The sequence below is a fragment of the Vicugna pacos genome, chromosome 32, assembly GCF_048564905.1.
Source record: "Vicugna pacos chromosome 32, VicPac4, whole genome shotgun sequence".
Classification (NCBI taxonomy): Eukaryota; Metazoa; Chordata; class Mammalia; order Artiodactyla; family Camelidae; genus Vicugna; species Vicugna pacos.
In genome coordinates, this window is record NC_133018.1 from 10543977 (window position 1) to 10563108 (window position 19132).

The following is a 19132-nucleotide window of genomic DNA, read 5'->3' on the forward strand; positions in this document are numbered from 1 at the left end:
TTATTATTCTCATTTCAGAGGTGAGAAAACTGAGGCTCGTGGTCAAACCCTTGACATGAGTCACTCAGCTGAGAAGTGGAATTTGAACGTGATGTCCCGGGTCCCAGCAATGCCAGGCTTGGGGAGAGGATGGCAACTTAAAGACTATTTGAATTCCAAAGGAGATGTCACTTTGACAACTTCCAGAATTCCAGCTTTGATGGTCTGTACTCTTGAATGGGCTCAAGCCCTCATTTTACAGATGGGAAGACTGAGGCCCAGCCATCAGAGGCAGAACCTTAGGGCTTGCCCACCAATTCCCTATCTGTCAGTGGTGGACACCAGGGCTGGTGCACTAGAAAGGCCTTTGGCACCTGACTTGGGGAGGAGTCTGGATCGTCCTTGCCACCCTACCCCACCCACCCTCCATCCCCATGGCAACCATGCAGGTGAGCCTCATCACTGCTAATCCTCTAATTACCAGCCACCTCTTCAATCGGCTGTAATTACTTCGGGGACACAGTTAACCTCTCATTAGGAACGCACGGCCGCTTTCTCCAAAAGCGCAGTGGTGACATGCCTAGTAATTTACCGCCCCGGCTTGTGGGGCTGCTTTGTGTTTAACTCGGGCACCATCGCATCCCTGTCATTACTCCAGCCCGGTTGTCATGACGATTAATCATTCAATCCCTCATCAGCAACTTTTGCCAAATGTCACCCCGCTCTTGATCAAAATCCATCCTGCAGCCCGACACTGGGGGACTAATGACTTGGAAATAGGCTTCTCCATTCCCAAGAGCTTTTCCCCCAAGACTCCTTCTCAGCTCTCTCCAGGAAAGGGAGAGGAGGATCTGAGCTCAGCGTGGTGGCGGGGGGGTGGGGGGTGGATGATGAAGGCAGAAAAACTGGCATGCATTGGGTGCTTCCTCCCTGCTAGGCACCTGAGGGGAACTGATGCGTTTAACCCTCATGACAGCTGGATTCCTGGAAGAGAATGGAGGCTCAGGGAAGCCAGTGGTTTGCCAGCAAGGAAGTATGGAGAGATTCTAACTCAGACCTGTCTGACTCCAAAGCTGAGCTCTTTCATCAAACTTCAAGGAGAATGAGCATTACCCACTAGCAAGGATCCTAGAATGTCAGAATTTGGGCAGCTTTGTAGAAATTAGCTGGCCCATTAAATTCGAGGTAAAAAAGCCTTAAGAGACAACTCTGGTCACTTTATGATAAGAATCCAGAATGAGCAGTTACCTGTCGTGAAAACCTATGCCCCAACCAACATGGCAGCAACATCCAGCAGATGGTGAAACAGGCTGAAACATATTGGTAGTAGGTTCATGAAATGATCTAGATTGAGATTCTAGGCCTGGGGTCCTTGGAGCTTTATGATGGATTTCAGCACCCCAAATATGCAGGCTACATTGCAACTGGATGTGAGTATGTGCATTCTTCTAGGGAAATGTTGCAGAAAGTGTTCAGAACTACGGCTCCAGTACATTTCTCTCATCTTTCCCCGTATCCTTATCTTACAGAAGGGGTCACTGAGGCCCAGAGAGAAGCCATGACTTGCCCAAAGTTCTTCAGCAATTCAGGACGGTAGAACCACTCATCCAAGCCAGGGTGAACTCTTTCTCAGGTGCAGCCAAGGAGGGCTGTACAAGGAATTCTTCCTCCTTCACAATGGCTTCCAGCCTCCCAATCCCCGACCCTGCTAAAGGAATCTTTCCGAGGCCCATCCCAGGGAACGCTCCTGCTGGCTGGGCCGCCAGCATGTGTGAGACATAATTACAGCACGTTGTAAATGGCATTAACAGACTGTCACAGCAGCCACATGGTATTAGCAAACGTCTCTGTCTTCATCATGCCGTCCCCGCAGCCCCTGGGCTGGAGCACTTCCCAAGGGGTCTTCTTCCAGGGCTGGGCTGCAGAAATCTGGTGGGGAGCTGGGGGCGGGAGCAGTGATTCAGCTCATAGAAGCCTGGAGATTCCCCCAAGGCTTTCTGAGAGCTCAGCAAAGAGCTGAGTAGAAAGTTAGGAAATCTGATTTGCAAAACCCGATTCAGCCTTGAAGAACTAACCTTTATCGGGCAGTGACTTATGAGCCAAGTGCTCTGGAATGTAATCTCGTCTAAGCCTCATAACCACAACCTGAAAGATTATATTATTCTGCTTTACAGAGGAGTTAACTGAGGCTCAGAGGAGGAATGTGACTTGCCCAAGTACTTTTGGCTAATGAGTGGCGGCTGTAGGATTCAGACGAAGTTCTGATGCCCCCAGAACATGCACTTTTTAAAATATCATGTTACCTCCTTGAAAATGTCTTTGATCAGTTTTCTGCGAATAGGTACTATAGCCTTGAAGATAACTCCCCGAAGCTACCAGCCCACCAGAAAGTTACCAGCCCGTGATCTCTGCTCCCTAGGCTAGGTTCCATGGGAGCAGCATAGAAACAACATAGTAATAATCAAGATGATAACAAATATTGTGTGTTTCCGTAGAGTTTCTCCTGTAATCTTTGTAGCAAACCCCTAAGAGAAAGAGGAATAATTCTTATTTGAAAGAGTTGAGAGCAGAGGCCCAGAGAAGGAAAGCAACTTGCCCAGGGCCCCATAGCAAGTCTGTGGTGGAGCTAGAATGAACTCCCCTGGTCTCCTGATTCCCAGTCGTGGTTCTTTCCTACAAGCCACTGAGAAAGTGTCCACAGGCCTGGGGCTGGAGACTGAGCAGGGGATCATTCGCTCTTCCGGGTGCCTCTTGCCCTCCCCGTGGGCACCAGCGATTTATGCTTTATCCGGGAGGCCTCCGGGCTGCAGGCAGCAGGATGGGCTGCCTCTCTCGACTGGTAAGCAAATCCCCTGCTGAGCGGGTCATATTTTATCCTGGCCACCACCTGCCAGCTCATTTGCTTACAGATACAGGTGCTTCATCAGGGAGGAATTAGCAATTACTTAGCCCAGAGACCCTGGCAGATGAAGAGCAAGCCAGGGCCACAGCTGGGGTGGGAAGCCAGCGACCTATCTGAAGTCTCTATCTCCTCCCAGGCTGCTTAGCCCTGCTCTGGAACCAAAGGGTAGGAGTTAAGGATAGAAGGAGAGACCTCTCTGTTTTGAGGGAAGCTGACCCCCTACTCCCAGTCCCATCCGTATCCTACCAGTTCTCCAAGATGTGCTGCCAATATCCCTCCTCCCTGCAGCCTTCCAATATCCTCCACTGACCTTGCCAAAAATAATAACAGAGTCAGTCTAATAGCCCCAGAGTGTTTATTTGTGTCTAGAACTTTATATACATTGCCTCATTTTATATATATATATTTAAGAATCAACAGAATGCAGTAATCCAATCATAAAGGACAGTCAAATGTGCTTACACATTATATGTGTGTGTGTGTGTGTGTGTGTGTGTGTGTGTGTGTGTGTGTGTTTATGTATTTAATGCAGGTACTGGGAATTGAACCCAGGACCTAGTGCATGCTAAGCACGTGCTCTACCACTGAGCTATACCCTCCCCTTTTACATTGCTGCATTTAATCCAAATCAACTCATAGTTGGCATGTTTAAAATGGGGATTTTACAGATGAAGAAACAAGCTCAGAAAGGTGGAGCAGCTTGCTCAAGGCCACACAGTAGATAAGGAACAGAACCCAGGCAGCTCTGATTTCAGATCTCCCCTTCCAACCAGGACATACCGCCTTCCCCGGGCTGTTCCCCAAGCCCCATCCTTTGCTTGTTTGAAGTTTTATTTACTCATTGATCTGTTTATTTTTAAAATGATTTAAAACCTCAGAACCATCTTAAACTTAGAGAAAAGCTAAGTAGATAGTGCAGAGAGCTCCCATATGCCTCGCGCCCAGCTTCCCCTGTTATTAACATCCTCTGTTTGTCTGGTACGTTTGTCACAATTAATGAGCTCATATTGATACATGATTACTAACCAGAGTCTATTCTGTATTTTGATCTTTTTCATTTTTTTCCCTAATGTCCTCTTTCTGGACCAGGATCCCACCCAAGAGACCACATTCTGTATTGTCACCACTTCTTCCTAGACTCCTCTTGCCTGCGACAGTTTCTCAGACTTTCCTTTTTTTTGATGACCTTGAGAATTTTGAGGCGGATAGATCCGGTATTTTGTAGAATGTACTTCAGTTGGGCTTTGTCCGATGTTCTCCTCATAATTAGATTGAGGTTATGTGTTTTGGGAGGAAGACCCCAGAGGTCAAGCGCTGTTCTCCAGGTCCCATCGAAGTTACACGCTGTGAACGTGACAGATCATTGTTGAGCTTAACCTTGATTACGTGGCTGGGAGAGCATCCGCCAGGCTTCTCCGCTGCAAAATTTCTTTTCCCCTCCTTTCCACACTGTCCTCTTTGGAAGGAAGTCACTATGTGCCACCTCCACTCAAGGAGTAGGGAGTTATGGTCCCCCTCCTTAATGGCAGAGTACCTACATAAATTATTTGGAATTCCTCTGCACAGGAGATACATATATTCTCTCTTTTGTTTGTTTATTCAGTCATTTATTTATATCACTATGGACTCATAGATATTTATTTTATACTTTAGGTTATAATCCAATATTACTCAGTGTAATAACACTTGGTTCTCTCTTTCTTGGATTATCAGCACTTCCCAAAATCTATTCTGAGACAATCTCATTCCATGGGATTTTAACCAGCAATCCTCTTAAAACAGGTTCATTTGGGGTAATAGTAGTTGAAAAGAGATCTTGACTATGGGACTTGGCAGATATTTTAATGTGCTCGTAGTGTGAGTAGTGAATCGCCCAGAAGGGGGTCTAATAGGCAATATTTCTCACATTTCTTTTCCTGATACCCTCAGGTGGGGTGGGTAAGACATATGAGAAAATAATCTAGGTATGTTATCTTCCCCTGGAGACCAGAAGTTCTTAAGAGCAAAGATTATGCATTATTCTCCTCTTTATCCCTAGAGATGAGCTAAGGTGCTAAGGAATAGTTGGATAGGTAGAGGAATGGATGATGAAAGGATGGACAGATGGATGGATGGGTGGGTGAGATGGCTACATAGATAGATGGACCAACAGGAGGATCTGTGGTTGGTGGATGGGTGGATGGATGGATGGATGGATGGTTGAGCAGTCTAGTAGGTGGGTAGGTGAATGGGTGGGTTGGTAATTGGATGGATGGATAAATGGATGGATGTTTGGGCTGGTGAGTGGATGGATAAATGGATGGATGAATGGACTGGTAAGTGAACAGACCGGTAGATGTTGACTTCTGGCTTCAGTAGTTCCCTTTGCTAGGACTACAAATATCCCTCATCCCTCAGTCGCCCACCAACTTCCGGACTTAGGGCTTAAGATAATTGCTCATTGATGGCAGAAGGCAGTGAAAGCAGTGCCCATTTATTATACCCTGACTGTGTGCCAGGTATTTTACATGCTCTTTCATCCTCATAACAGACTGTATTATTATTCCTCCTCATGATTCAAAGAAAGAAACTGAGGATCAGAGAGGTCAAGAAACTTGGACAAAGTCCCCCAGCAGGAAAAAGTGATAGAGCTGGAATTGGAGCTGAGAGCTAAGTGTCTTTACTCCCTGAATTTCCTATGATGGCTGGAGTTTTCAGCCTTAGATGAGCTAATATATATAAAGCCAGCTCAGTAGATGCCAATTTCCTTCCTTCCTTCCTTCCTTCCTTCCTTCCTTCCTTCCTTCCTTCCTTCCTTCCTTCCTTCCTTCCTTCCTCCCTCCCTTCAGCTAAAGGGCCACCAGCTGAGACTTGTACCAATAGCCTGGAGAAAGTGTAGCCTTTTGGTAATTATCCCACCCAGAGGGGATGCTTTTTTCTAATTCTAACAAAGCCCTACGTGGGCTCCCTGCAATCCTGGCGGAAACCCATTTTAAAAGGAGAATGCATCGGCAGGAGCTGGGAAACTCTGCGCAGCTTCTAAGATGACACTTTCAAGGTGGGGTCCCGTGGGGCCCACCTGCCCAGAAAAGCCAGCCCAGCCTCAGCAGGTGGGAGACAGTTCTTGACATTTTCCCAGGCAAGCAGGGCTGGTGAGGAAGGGGGTTGGGACCCTGTCCACTCTGCTCAGCTGCCCGAGACCAGCCCCTCCTTTCTCACCTAGCCTCATCTCCCACCTGCCTCTAACTTCTGAAATCCAGGCATGGGAGGCAGGGCCCCATCTGTGGTCATTTTCTGAGCCACCTCGATGTAAAAAGCAGTACTGTCTTTCTAGGGAAGGGTGGGCAGGCCCTCCTGGTCCCCCAGAATATCTGCTCCCTTCCCCAGACCAACAGCATCTCTCAGGAGCAATGGTTGCTCCTCCCCAGGGCAGCCTGATGGCAGCTTGTAAGGACTGATCACTCAGGTCCTCCAGCACTCAGCACCCTGCTCCCCATCCCTGCCCCTTCTCATCCTCCCTCTGCCTGCCACAATCTCCAGCCTGATTAATTCCCCAAATCTGCCATGCCACGGTGACTAGTCAGGCTCAGGCCCCATTGACTGACACTCAGAGATCTGACAAATGCCTCTGCTTATGGCATTCTGGGGGCTGGGTTGGATTGACTTCCCAGACCCAAACGACCCCAAGTTTGCCTCTAAGACTAGTGAGGTGAAATCTTGGGGAAGAGAGGGGAGCAGAGGACCCAGGACAGAAGGGCAAGTCCCTCCACAACCCCCTGATTACCTCAGCTCTGCCGCTTCCTGGCTGTGTGACTTAAAGCAGGTCCTCTCCCTCTCTGAGCCTGGCATTCAGGCTCCTGGACTATCTGAACTGGGCCTCATCTCCAACCTTAGCCCCTCAGGCATCCTGTCCCTTCCACTCCATCCAACCCGCCTGATCCCAGTGGCTTAGTCCCAGCTCTCTGAGAAAAAGAAAAAAATATATGCATTACAAGTGTGTGTGTGCATTAATTACAAATTATAAATTTAATTATAACCTTTATTGATACATACTGTATTGATACTGACGTGTGGCATGCAATTTAAAAATAACAGTGAAATCCAGTAGTCTTTCTTGTAAGTTCCATAGAATCAATTGATTCTCCTGAAATGTTTTCACTGTAATTCCAGTATCCATAGCCAGCCTGTGGTTGGAATTGATGAACAAGGGTAGCTTAGGCATGAATATTGGGTGATATTTTCATGTAAGTCTTAATCAGTAAGCTGAGAGTAAAGCAACGGAGATGTATATCAGAGCCTCGCTCTTTGTCAGTGATGTGAATTGCATAATGGTTTTTGAATCCTGGAAGACTGTTTCTTCAGTTTGGTGTGCTAGTCGCATTTAAGGGCTATAAAGACAACACACTTTCGAGTTTAATCTGTGTTATTAACATTTTCCCCATTACGTTCTCAGTTTAGATAATCAACAACAGCACAGTAAGTTAAGCCCTGGTTTGTAGCACTTGCCAATTTCTCTGGTGTCAATACTGATTTCAAACTCACCAACATTGTAGTGAATGCAGAGCTGGGGAGAGATACAGATACTGGTTATGTAGTATTTCTATCGCGTAGATGCAACAGGTAGAAATAACTCAATGGCACAGATAATGGCAAAATGTAGGAAAACATTAAGAAATGATTAATTTTGCGAATTATGACTGTTCCAATAGGATTTGTTTAGCTATAAGTTTATATAATTTAAATTTCGATAATCACTGTGTATCGTATAAGAAAGAATGTGACTGGCCTTTGTTGCTGAGAAGGAGACTAAATCTTCAGAAATTCTGGAGGAATAGGGGTGTCTTTGTTATTCATGAGCCCCTTGGAACATACTTGAGTTTATGCTAAGAGATGGGGTGACTCAGGATGGGGGCTGGTTACCAGAAAGACCAACCATGTGCTTGATTAGAAGGTGGGGCTTTGTGCCCCCCCACCCTGCCCCCTCGAAGCAGGGGAAAGCTTGGAAATTGAGTTCAATCATGGGGCCAATGATTCGATCAAGCTCACCCTGAATGGAACCTTAATAGAAACTGTGGACACCAAAGCTCAGTACAGCTTCCTGGCCAGTAAACATTGATGTAGTGGGCAGGTGATATGCCTGGTTCCATGGGCGGGGTGGTAGGGGGAGGAAGGAAGCTCTCAGTTCAAGACCCTCCAGACCTCACACCGTATGTATCTCTTCATTTGGCTGGTCCTGGTTTCATCCTTTATAGTAAAAGTGTAATCTCAGATATAGTGCTTTCCTGAGTTCTATGCTCTGTTTTAGCACACTGTCAAACCCCAGGTGGGAGGGTCATGGGACCCCCTGAATTTGTAGCCAGTTGGTCATAAGTGTTGAGACCCGTGAACGTGGCAGCTGTCCTCTGCAGCGAGGGCAGTCTTGTTGGGGTCTGTGCCTTCTAACCTGCAGAGTCTAACGCTAACTGATGGTTAAGTCTGATGGTTAAGCGTCAGCACTGGATTGAATTACAGGGCACCAGCTGGGGTCAGAATACTATGTTTCAGAACAGGCTCACAGAATTCCTGAACCTTTGACAGTCGGCTCTCACTGGACTGGTATAAATGCCTACTTCTGCTTTTGAGCCTGCTGCCGGAATGTTGCCCTTACACGCGCGTTCACTCTTTCCTTCATTCACTTATTCATCAAGTGTTTCTTGAGTGCATGCTCTGTGTCAAGAACTATGCTAGGTGCTTGGGATCATGAGAAATAGACTTTATCTGCAATGGTACCATCACACCCCACTCAGATCCCGGGGGGTCCCTTTGGCCAAGTCTAGATGCCCCTCCACCAGCTTTGGTCTACATTTGTGACTCCTTCAAAGAACTATCCTCGGGCCACTGGAGCTACCTTGCTGGCACATGCTCAGAACCAGGGAGTTGTTACGCCCCCTCACCCCCATGCTGGGGCAGTTCTTAGCCAATGGCTGACAGGATGAAAGTCCAGCTCCCTTGCCTCCGATCAGGAGAACTGGTGTAACTCACACTCCTGAGCTCCCCATCAGGAAGTCTTTGCCTGGAAAAATACCTACTTGGCTCCCTCCCCTTCCCCATCCTGCTTCCCCTATACCCTTACTCACCTCCCATGGGATCAGTTCCTTAAACAATCACTTGCACACCAATCCTGGCCCCAGGGTCCAACCCTAGACCCCATCTCTGCCCTATGGAGCTCACAGTCTAGTAGCGGGACAGGCCTTGTTCACAGGATCCTAGAAAAGCAAAGTTCTTTATAAATGGAGATCAGTGCTCTGAAGGAAAGTGACAGGGTCGGGAACAGGGTCTCTGCAAACTGTAACAGACACATGTCCAGTCAGAGTAATCAGGGAAGGTTCTCTGGAGGAGGTAGTGCTTCCTGTAAGATGATCTCTGAAGGGTAAGTAGGAGTTTAGCCAGGTGAAGGGGACAAGGAGGAGGGAGGAAGTTTTGCAGGCAGACGACATAGCAGGTGCAAAGGTCCTGTGGTGGGAGAGAGATCAGTGTGGCTGGAGCACAGAGTGAGAATTGGTAGGGGTAGGACCATGCTGCTTGTTGGTGTGAGTGGGGCTTTGGGTCCACTTTCTGAGAAGGGTGGCAACACACCCAAATGTCTAGCAGAGGGCTGACTTGAGGGATTTAACTTTGGGATTGTATCAAGTTTTGAAATATAAAGATTTTTCAACCCACAGGAATATACCCCATCAATAAGCACACCTGCAGGCACAAGAATGTTCACTGCATCACTATGTGGGATTAAAAAAAAAAAACCCCAAAATGCAGAGCCTAGTGAAACATCTGTCAAATTTAATAAATTTGGTCCATCCACTCAATGAACTCCTGTATAGCATTTAAAAAGCGTAAGGGAGATGTGAACTCATGCCCAGCTCTCTCTCAGCTGGGCTGCTGGATGGGGAAATATATGCACAATAGACTATCGCGTGGTCGTAATTATCTAAAAGCAAAGTATAACCTAGAAACTATTTCTAGAAAGGTACACACAAATGAAGGACTTAATGCATTTATGCATTATTGCTTCTGGGAGTTGAAATGAAGGTAGAGAGTTTACTTATATTCTTATATTCTTCCGTAACGATGTATTGTCTTCCACTTGCATGTAATTTTTTTAAGCTTTTACGGAAGTGTAATTTACATACAACAAAATTCACTGATGTTAAGTGTGCAGTTTGATGAGTACACAAATGTATATGGGAGGAGAGGGGATAGCTCAGTTATAAAGTGTAAGCTTAGCACACACAAGGTCCTGGGTTCAATCTCCGGTATCTCTATTAAAAGTAAACTAACTTAATTTACCACCTCCCCCAAACAAAAAAAAAGTAAGTGTATACAAATGCATGCAATTTGTATACAAATGCATACAATTAGGTAAACAGCACCATGGTCCACATATAGAATGTTTCCATCCCCCTCCCCATTTCCCTCCTGCCCCTTTGAGGTCAGTCCCCCTCCCCCACACTTTGGCCCCCAGCCCCCACCAATCTGCTCTCTGCCACTATAGTTTTTTGCCTTTTCTAAAATTCCATATACAGGAATTCCTATAGTGCCCAGTCTTTTGAATCTGGCTCTGAAGGATGAGGGGGACTTGAGCCAGATAAAAGGGATGGGGGGGTGGGCAGGGAGGGAGGCAGCTTTGCAGGCAGATGGCAAAGCAGGTGCAAATATATAATTTTTTGGTTTTTTGAGATTCACAGATGTTGCTTGCATCAGGAGCTCGTTCCTTTCTACCGCTGAGTAGTACTCCATGGGATGAGCAGACCCGGTGTGTTTATTGGTTCACTCTCTTGAATATCTGTTCACATACCAGCTCACATGGCCCCACCCCAACCCTCTCTGTTTCCCACAATCTTGGTCCCACCTCCACCCCCTCACACACAGCCTTCTACCCTGCACAGCCCTCCTGCCACTTTATCACCTTCCCCCATAAAGCCTGGTGAAGGGATGAGCCTTTAAAAGGTGGAGGTAAATGAACTGGCAGTGGGGCCAGTGCTGTGAATGGGGAAGGTGGCCGTCTGCCTCCTCCACCAGCTGAAGCTGGGAGAGAGCTGGGCAGAGGGCCAGGCGGGGTGGGGTGGGGGTGCTCTCTCCCTGGGGGCCTAGCTTTGCTTCCTCTGAGCCTTGAGAAAGGAAGCGGAGTCTGGAGAAGGAGACAAGAGGGACCGCTGCTGAGCATCCCACGTGCTCCCGGGAACCACCTCCTTTGATTTTCACACAGCCTTGCATGGTCCGAGCCTTCCTTTTTGGAAATAGCAGGAGGATAGCTCAGAGAGGGCAAGGGCTGGCCTGAGATCACACAGCTTAGAGGCGGGGCAAGCTAGGACTTCACTTCCTCACCGGCTATTGGCTACTGAGTTGCTTGGGGGTCCAGCAAGATCCAGAGAGCGAGAGAGAAAATATCCTAGAAGCAGTCACGCCACGGTGAATGTTTGAGAGGAGCCTGGAAAGCTCATCTTGTTTATCCCTCTGGCCTCACTTCCCTGGAGAACTGGGTGGGGAGCAGGGAACATGGCTGCTTCTCCGGACCTTCTACTTGGGTGCCTCCCCCCCACCTCCCCCGTCCCCTGTAAGCGAGCCTAAATCCCTCCTGCTGCCACCGCACTGAATAGAAGGGAAGGAACAAATGAGGGGGGCCCTCCCTCCCAGGCTGGGTGGAAAGTTAGACCCCGGGGCTAGGAGGAATGGGATGGCCACCTGCCTTACTAAGAGTTCTTTCTCTCCTACCCGTCTATTTAGATTCCCTGCCCACCTCCATCCCAACAAGCCAGTTATAATAATCCATTTTTTAAAACCCTGCAGTCCCTACTGCTGGGCTCAGGGATGCCAGATAGCTGCCTCTGGCTGTCCATGAACATGAGAGACAGATGTTGCCAACATCTGGAGACCACGGAGGCCCAGTCCTGCCTGGAACTGGGCGGAGTGCCTTGCTGGGCGGAGTACTCCAAGGGGAAGGGTTCCTTACCTGTCACTCATCTGGACAGGGGCCAATTCCAGCCCAAAGGAGGGCCCCTCAGGCCTGGCCAGGGCTCCCAGGCATCGAGGCCCTTTGGAAGGGAAGCTGGGCGGGTGCTGCCTGCAGGGAAGGGACTTCAAAGGCTCCCCTAATCCCCGGTGACATTTTCAGACACAGGAGTTTGGTTTTTATGCTGTGGATCAAAGCCCAAAGCTTTTACAAATAACCCTCATAAAAACCAAGGGGCTTGTAAAGTTAAACAATAAGTCACAGAGAGGGTGAGCATGGGGGAGGGCAGGACAGAGGCTGGGGGAGTCCAGCCCCTGGCCCTGAGCTGCCCCACGGAATGGCCACTGCCCCACCCCCAGCTCTGATGAGGGAAAAAATAGAAGACCCTTGGGAAGTCAGGAGGGAGGTCTGGAGGCTGAGTTGAACTTAGAGGCCCCTCTCAGCTCCCTGCCAGCCCTCAGTAGGCATCCTAGTGCTGGCTATTCATTCATTAAATTGTTTCTTCTCTTGTTTTTCAATCAGTCAGTCAACAAACATCTCCTGATGTTATCTCTGTGCAAGCCCCCTGGCCAAGGAGCTTTGGCATTACTGGAGTTCAGATCACAGCACTGCCACTTCCAAGCTGGGTGACTTCCAGAAAATCACCTCACCTCTCTGAGCCTCAGTTTTCCTCACATGTAGAAAGGGGATACATTTTGAACTTGTCCTAAAAGAGTTGATAGGAGTCCTCAGTGGGCATGGCACATGGTAAAGACTCAAATATGGGTTATTATTAATCAGACAGATTAATAATAATGGTTATTAATAAAATAAAGAGGGCTTCTTTTCTTTGTCTACTTTCCACTCCTCCCAAAATAACTTCCCTTTCTACCCTTATATCTGCAGGGTCCCAGTTGGGAAGTAGGTTTTTTTCTGTGCAGTCACAGGGGCCACGAACCATCATCCAAGGAGAGGCTGCTTCCAGAGCCAGGGGGGATGTTGTTGCAGAAAAATGTGTTACAGCTCAGTTGCAACAGCAACCTGGATCCAGGCGAGAGACCAAGCAGCACTCGGAGAGTTGGAGAACTCAGGCACGCCACCAGGCCCAGAAAAGCTATCACAGCAAGCTCTGGACCCCTTCTGTAGGTTTACACAGGCCTTTTATAGGCTGCCAGTTTTACACTTTGCAACATCATATGTGAATAAAGTATAACAGAAGTTGACCAACCAGGAACAAGCTTTGTAGAAATAGACCAATCAGGAATGAGAGAAATAACTAATCAGGAGTGAGCTCCATGCAAATAAACTACTACAAATGGACCAATCAGAAATGAGAATAATATCCAATCAGGAGTGAAGGAAATAACCAATCAGAAGTGAGCTCAGGGAACCAATAGAATTTTAGGTGTAAATTAGCCGCTTTAGAGGCAGAAAGTGAGGTAGAGCCTCTGGGCCAGGGAACCGGATGGTGCTGGGAGGAGATCAGCGGCCTTGCCCAGGAGTCCTGCCAGTCTTTTTATGGGGCTTCCCGCCTCAATGTGAGTTCAAGTCCTGGGTCCAGCACTTCCCAGCTGCAAGCCCTTGGGGCCCTGTCCTCCCTCTCTGAGCCTCAATTTCCTCATCTGTAAAATGGGGGCAGAGGGGGAGGATCCAGTGAGGGCAAGAATGTTCAGGCCATAGAACACAGTAGGTGCTCAGTGAATGATGGTGGATCCTTTTGGCTCTTCCCACAGTGGAAATTTCCAGAAGGAGAGCTGAGCATCAGTGTAGAAGGGCAAGAGGGACAGGACTGGCAGATGATGAGGGGGTCCCTCCAACCCAGCACACTGGGAGCTGGGGCCTGGGCCCACCCTTGGGCGAGCAGGCCAGGATGTGACTATGCTTGTGTGATGCCCCCAGCCCCATTAAAGGGCCTTCCTTAAGGGCACATAGCAGCTTCAGGATGGTAGCAAGTTCATTTCATAAAGGAAACTCCAGCCCAGGGTGGTGAAGGCATTTGCCCATGGTACCCAGCTAGATTGTGCCGGGATCAGAATTCGAACCCAGGCCTGGCCGACTCCAGATCAGCCTGTTCTGCTGCTCCTGTAGGTGCTAAAGGTGGGCCGCCCAGAGCTGGTTTCTCCCCAGCAGCATCCGCCTGACCCAGCTATTCTGGATAAAGCCAGTGAGCTCCTAGAACTGAGAACCTGGTTTTACATCCATGCAGCTCCTGTTACAGGGAATTCAAATGCAGCTGCTGCCACCCAAGCTGCCAGCTTCCTGGGTCTCTGCGAAGAGGAACGGGGGTGGGGAGCCAGGAAAGATGGGCACGTGTCAGTCCATTTGGGCTCCGGAAACAAAGTACTAGTGACAGAGTGGCTTACAATGACAGAAACTTGTTTCTAACTGTTCTGGAGGCTGGAAGTCCGAGACTGGGGTGCCAGTGTGATCAGGTGGTGATCCTCTTCTGGGCTGAAGACTTCTCTCTGTGCCCTCACATGTCTGAAGGGGCAAGGGATCTCCTGGGGTCTCTTTTATTTATTTATTTATTTATTTATTTATTTATTTTTAGTGTTTCTCCTTCAGAATTTTATGTATATGTATTTTTATTGAAGTATAGTTAATTTACAATGTTGTGTCAATTTCTGGTGTACGGCACCATGCTTCAGTCATACATGAACATACATATATTCGTTTTCATATTCTTTTTCACCATAAGTTACTACAAGATATTGAATAGAGTTCCCTGTGCTCTACAGTATGAACATGTTGTTTATCTATTTTATACATATTGGTTAGTACCTACAAATCTCAGACACCCAATTTATCCCTTCCCACCCCCTTCTCCCCTCCCCCAGTAACCATAAGTTTGTTTTCTATGTCTGTGAGTCTGTTTCTGTTTTGTAAATAAGTTCGTTTGTCTTTTTGTGGGGGATTCCACATATAAGTGATATCATATGATATTTTCATTCTCTTTCTGGCTTATTTCACTTAGAATGACATTCTCCAGGTCCATCCATGTTGCTGCAAATGGCATTATTTCATTCTTTTTAATGGCTGAGTAGTATTCCATTGTATAAATATACCACAGCTTCTTTATCTCCTGGGGTCTCTTTTATAAGGGCACTGATCCCATTCATGAGGGCTCCACCCTTACGACTTAAGCACCTCCCAAAGGCCCCACCTCCAAATACCATTATCTTGGGCATCAGGTTTTCAACGTGTGAATCTGGAGAGGACAGAACATTCAGGCCACGGCAGCATGCTGGTGAATTCCATTCTCTGGTTCCATCGTCCACTCGTTAAGTGAGTGAGTCAGTCACTGAACAAACATTCATCAGCACCTACCACGTGCCAGGCCCCATGCTGGACACCAGATCATCAGGGCCCCTGCCCTGCTGAGCTGACAGTGAAAAAGTAGGTACAGCCCAGAGTGATCAGGATGAGGCTGGGAGCCCAGAGGTGGAACTCAGCCTCTATGGGGAGGAGGGTCAGTGAGAGATTTCCCGTAGAGGTGACAGTTGAGCTGGGACCCATACAGGGAGTGGAAATCAGCCTGGGAAAGAGGGCCAGGAAGGACACTTCAAGCAGAGGAGACAACCCGGGAAAGGTGAGAAGGCACAGGGGGTGGACACAGAAAGGGCCCTCTCACAACATTCCTTTGTCCAGTTTCAAGATCAGAGTCCTCTGAGCGGCAGGTGTGTCCAGCACCACGTGATCCTCACTTCCAGCGTGCCCTATCCCTGTCCCCAGCTAGATGTTATTCCCCTGATGACACCTGAGGCAAGGGAGGCTCAGAGAGGTTAAGTAAGTTGCCCGAGGCCACACAGCAAAGACACTTTGGATCTGGACCAGCATGGTGGATGTGAGCATCGGAGAGCTGTTTATCAGGGGCCCTCCTAGATCCTCCAGAGTTTACAGCCTGCACCTTCAGCGAGTCACTTCTCCCTACTGAGTCTCAGTTTCCTTCTCTGCAAAAAGAGACCCAGGTGAAATCGTCACCCCTCCACACCTGTTACAGCCACGTCACTCACTGACCTCATTAAGGCAGTTGGCCTGGAAGCAGCGATCCCTGGGAGAGGCTCAGCCACTAAACCCTGTCCCAACTAGGCCAGGGACAATGGGATCCCCCTGTGGGCGTCTGGCCTAATTGGCAGTGGACCCCCGGGAGCTGTGCCAGCTTCACTGTGATCATTTCACGACCCATGAAACATCCGTCTGGAGTGCTTCTGAACCAGACCCCAGGATCCAGGTCCTCTGTGGCCGGAGGATGGGCCTCAAACACCAGACTGGGCTCGTCTCCCTGTTAGGGTGCCTCCCATCACTTGGTTCCTAAAGCACCCAGTAAGGTACCTACGTCCCCACTTCCCAGAGGAAGAGTTGCAGGAGGAGGGACACCACCCACCCTCGCTTGAGGCTCCCTGGCATCCTAAGCCTCGGTTCTCTCGTGTAGAAAATGAGTACCATGAGGCCCCTCTCGTGGGCAAGGTATAGCCTCAGTTTTCTCATCTGTAAAATGGGATTCTGACTTGCCAGGTTCGTGTAAGAATTAACCACCAAACAGCAACAAGAGTGCACAATTATTGAGCACCTACTGTGTGTCAGGTAGTTTTAGGGGCTCTGCAGATATTAACTCTTAATCCTCATAGCAATCTTGGGAGGTAGCTCCAGAAATCTTCCCCGTTCCATAGTTGAGCAAGCAGGCACCCAGAGATTAAGAAACTCATCCAAACACAGATAAAGGCACAGGACCTCAATCAAGATTAGCTTTTATTTCTGTTTCTCTCCCTCCAGTATCCAAAGAACCCCTGCCCATACTCCCCCACCCTACTTGTGTCTTCTGCTTCCTTCTAGATAGTGACATTCATGGGATCACATGGTGGACAGAGTGTCAAATGCTTTTATCTTGACAAAAGTTAGACAGCAGAAGGAACTTCCCAGCCACGGGGGCTGTGAGCTGAAGAGTGTGACCCCCACAGTCAAGGCTAAGGGATGCTGAGATAAAAACCTTACTTGAGACAGCAAAAGGGACCGGTGGCCCTTTCAAGTCCCTTCGAGCCTTAGGATGGTCCTGCACGGTGCCATCTTGCTCGTGTGTTTCTTCCTGAGGTTGGGGGATGCCAGGCTAGTGTCTGGCACTGGGGGAGGGGGAGTTCGTCTGTAACAGGATCCTGGGATTGGTGAGAACACCCCCTTCTCCACCCCATGCACGCCAGCCCCCCAGAGCAGCTGGGCAGCATTTCTGCTGTCTGCGGGCTCATTTATCATTCCGAGGGGGGCATCGTCGCTGTGAGGTCCCTGGGGACAGCTCTGCCGGGGCCCCGTCTGATTGAAATCCAGGCCCAGTACACACACAGCCCCAGGAAGTGGCCGCCCAGAACCTGAAATAAATAATACCACAGGCAGGAGGCACAAATCTGCCGCTAATTACGGCATATCCTGATTAAATGGGGTGCGTAAATAAATATTTCAGCTTGGAAGATGAATCGGCCGGGAGGACCGCCATGGCCAGCCCCGCTCTGAGCCTCTCTTGTCCTGCATCTTTCCCACAGGGACAGACGAAGGACAGAGCCTTGGCTTCATGTGCTGTGTGACTCAGGATCAGTCATTCCCACCACTTTTAGCCTCAGTTTCCTCATCCATCAAATGGGGGTGTCTGAGGTCACCCCTCAGCCAAGTTCACAGGTCCGAAGTAAGAATCCGAAAGGGCATCTGGGATGACTAGGTTTTACACTGCTGAGGAGTGACGTTAATAGTAAAGAACAAAGAATTCGGGGCTGGGAGGTCTTGAGTTTGAATCTCAACTCTGGGACCATCCCTGTGCCTCAGTTTCCCCTTCTGTAAGTTGGGAAGAGTCAGTGAACGCTCTGAGCCACGCCCAGCACGTGGCACAAATGGTAGTCACTATAAGTAATCGACACCATGCACTTCAGTCTTGGCAAATTATTGTCATTAAACGTGGGGGTCCCCAGAAGACCCAGCCCCAGAAGGGTCCACACCCTCCATGCCTACTCGGAGGGCCCCCACCTAGAGACTTCTGTGCCTATCCTAGCAGATGCCACCTACTCATTTCCGAGACACAGAGCAATAATAGAATTGGGGGAGGGGCAGGGAAGAAGAGGAGGGGAGAGAATCATCCTGGAAAAGTTTAAATCAATTAACTCCCTTCCAGAAAACAGGCTGGGAAATGTAATGGAGAAATAATGACTTTTCTCCACAGGGTGAAATGACATAGACCAGGGCCCCAGTGAGGAATCAGAGAGGCAGGAGCAACAGCCCTGTCTGTGACTGCCTTTGTGGCCTTAAGCAAGTCTCGTTTCCTTCTCTGAGCCTTCATTTCCCCATCAGTGTAAGGGGAGGGCATGCCTCGGTCACTCTTCCTGCCCGTGCCCATGGCAGGCATTGCTAATCAATTGCCGCACCATTCTCAAAGAACCTGGATGGGCAGGATGGGCTAGCAAAAGTGATCCAAGCCGGTGCTCCAGGCATTTCCTCTGGATGGGCCAGAGTTGCACACAGGCACAGACTGAGTTTAGAGGGTCTGCAAGTCCTCCACTAGCCCTAGGTCAACATTCACCAATAACATTATCACTGCTTCAATAACTCAGAACCCATCGCAGTGCTAGTAGCAGAGGTTAGCATTCACTGAGTGTTAGCTGTGGACCAGGCACTGGTCTAAATGCTTTCATCTATTAACTCATTAAAACCTCATAACCATTAGATAAAGTGTTATTATTATGCTTGTTTTACAAAAAAGAAAACCAAGGCCCAGAAAGGGGAAGTGATTGGCCCACAGTCACACAGCTAATAAGTGGGATCAAGATTCAAACCCGTGCCCCTGTCTTACCAGTGATGGGCCAGATCGGGTAAGGGAGGCCTTCTCTTTTTTAAATGCAAGTCTGGGGAAGACAGCCACCATGTCTCCTGACCAAGCTCTGTGCCAGATGTATCACACACGTCATCTGTTTGAAGCTACAATTATCCTGATTTTCTGGACGGGGAAACTGAAGCTCAGAGGGGTAATGGGACCTGCCCAAGGTCACATAGCTGGTCATTTGCTAGGGGTTGTGGGGAGGTGGGGTGCTGGGGTCACAGAGAGAATGGATGGATAGATGGATGGATACGGCTAGTACTAGAGGAGTTCCAGGCTTAGGGTATACACCACCCCTACCATCTCCAGCCCTCAGACCACTAAGCCAACTCCTTCTCCCTGTCCGTTGCTGACCCACCTGCCCTAGCCAGGTGACCTCTCACCTCTGCTCATGCTCCCAATGACCCTGGAGGCTTCTGGCCAGGGACCAAATCCATCATTCCCAAGTGGTCCGTCC